This window comes from Eptesicus fuscus, chromosome 7, assembly GCF_027574615.1.
Source record: "Eptesicus fuscus isolate TK198812 chromosome 7, DD_ASM_mEF_20220401, whole genome shotgun sequence".
In the NCBI taxonomy this organism is placed as follows: domain Eukaryota; kingdom Metazoa; phylum Chordata; class Mammalia; order Chiroptera; family Vespertilionidae; genus Eptesicus; species Eptesicus fuscus.
This window is the reverse complement of record NC_072479.1, coordinates 102,311,927-102,314,252: the sequence shown is the minus strand read 5'-3', so window position 1 is coordinate 102,314,252 and position 2,326 is coordinate 102,311,927. Positions and strand designations below refer to the sequence as shown.

Sequence of the window (2,326 nt, the reverse complement as noted above, 5' to 3'; positions counted from 1 at the left end):
GGGAGCTCCTCCCTCATCATCAGCCCCTCCTCCCACAGGGGCTCCTCCCACATCATCAGCCCCTCCTCCCACAGGGGCTCCTCCCTCATCATCAGCCCCTCCTCCCACAGGGGCTCCTCCCACATCACCAGCCCCTCCTCCCACAGGGGCTCCTCCCACATCACCAGCCCCTCCTCCCACATCACCAGCCCCTCCTCCCACTGGGGGCTCCTCCCTCATCATCAGCCCCTCCTCCCACAGGGGGCTCCTCCAACGTCATCATCATCTCCTGCACCGCACCTCCCAAGCAGGCATACAAGACCACCCAACCAGCCCCATTCGCGTCCTGAGGAGCTGGAGGCCTGTCGCTGTCCGTGGTTCTGAATCTCCCCATCGCCTCTCCCAGTCTGGACAGCGTCCATTCCCACCCAGAGGTCTCCCCGGAGTCAGTAGGGTTGAAGGAAGAAGTGGGGGCGGTGGGGAGGGGCGAAGGGAGGAAGGAAACAAAGAACAGGGATGGTGGGGGAGGTGGCCCCCGCCAGAAATTTCCAGGGAGAGCGAGCGATTTCTTCTCGAATACTGTTTTCAAATCGCCACAGTGACCGAGAACCACATGAAGAAGCTGGCAAACCGGGGGAGCGAGGCGGAGTGATGTCTGCGACGCTGGGCAAGTGTTGACAGGCACAGGGCGGCCGGGCCGGAGGCGGACACGGGCTGGGCTGAGAGTGACCGCCTGAGCAGAGGGAACCGAAGAGTGTCTAGCTTTCCTGTTTCATTTCCCGTCTGATGAAAAGGTGGTGCGTTTTCACACTGTCAGAGGGCAATCAGAGCTGCGACTTCTCTTTCCCGGGGCCCACGCGGCTTCATGTGCTCCTGACAGCTCCATCACACCTCTCTCAGTTTCAGCATTTTGTTTCCCTCTGGAAACGTGGCAGAGGATAACCCTCCGTTTCCCTGGCACAGGTCAGGCTCAGCGGCCTCATTCCTGGCATACACATGACCCCCACCCCCATGTTCCAGGTACACTTGCCCCATCCCCACACTGTCTTATGCCTCTGGGCCTTTGCACATGGTGCCCCCCCCCCCACCTGAAGTGCCTTCTCCCCTCCCCCGCTTTCTCCTTCTAGGCCCAGCTCCTCTGTCTCCCCCACAGGACATGGCAGGGCAGGAAGGACCACGCTCATCGCAGTATCCCCAGCAGCTGGCACAGAGCCTGTCGATCCATTCACTTTGGTCCCTTCCCTTCCATATGAATGAGCTGAGCCAAACAATGCATGGCCAGCAGCCCTGTCCGGGTGGCTCAGTTGATTAGAGCGTCATCCCAAGATGCCAAGGTTGTGGATTTGACCTCCGGTCGGGCCATATACAAGAAGCAACCAATAAATGCATCAAGGAGTGGAAGAACAAATCCCTCTCTCTCTCTCTCTCTCTCTCTCTCTCCCACCCTCCCTCCCTTCCTCTGTCTCTCTAAATATCAATTATAAAATATTTAAATGCATGGCTAAATATCCTAGGATTGGGGGAGGGGTGCATATGGACACCTTGGAGGTGTTCAGAGGGAGACGTCTCCAAGTTCTTAGAAAGGCGCTGCCTAAAGCAGCCTTAAAGACCATTTTGTATACCCTTCCCTCCCTGCTTGGTCTCATTTTGCAGATGAGAAAACTGAGGCTGAGAGAGAAAGGGCCTTGGACACGGTTGGCCAGGGAGATAGTGGACATCCTGGAGCTGCCCGAGACTGTGGGAATGTCCTTCTGAGTGGGAGCAGGTGGGCGGGGCCGGCTCCCTCCCCCAGACCCCTGGGCCCCATTGTGGCCACACACACACCCCTCAGGAGAAAATATTTGGGCCTCTGGCAGAAAGATGGCCCTGCCTCCCCTCCTCCACTACTTCACCTGCTAGAGGATCCTAGCCTTTAAATAATGAACCATTCCTAATTTAATTACATCTTTAATTAATCCAGCTCTCCCAGGAGCTCTGAGCTGGAGTCTGAGGAACTGCTCAATAGTCCCCGAGAGGGAGGGGGGAATTCTTTCCTGTTTCGGGGAAGGGAGGAGAGCAGGGTCGCACTGTCCTCGGGGACCGTGTGTGCCCTCTGCTTTCCCTGCAGGGTGTCCCTCTATCACACTTCGGCTCTGAGACAGCGGTGCTGGGCTGAGGGTGAGGAGGCAGCTGGGGAGGAAGCAAGGGGCAGAGGGAAGCCCTGCTGGGGTTTCCAAGGCCCGGCTCACGCACGCAGCCAGAGTCGGGCGCCGGAGCATCATAAGCATGTGATCATGTCTTGGGGGTCTTCTCGTGTCGAGCACTTTATCCCACTTAACTCTAACCTCACAGTATTTCCATCTGCACC

General features: G+C 57.8%; 1 long non-coding RNA gene across 1 annotated transcript; it reads left to right on the top strand.

The window, feature by feature from the left end:
* Positions 1-271: 271 nt before the first annotated feature.
* On the top strand, positions 272-1,381 carry LOC114232691 (uncharacterized). Its single transcript, XR_003618785.2, has 3 exons — positions 272-424; positions 579-999; positions 1,107-1,381. It is a non-coding gene; the product is annotated as an uncharacterized LOC114232691 (long non-coding RNA).
* Positions 1,382-2,326: the final 945 nt, after the last annotated feature.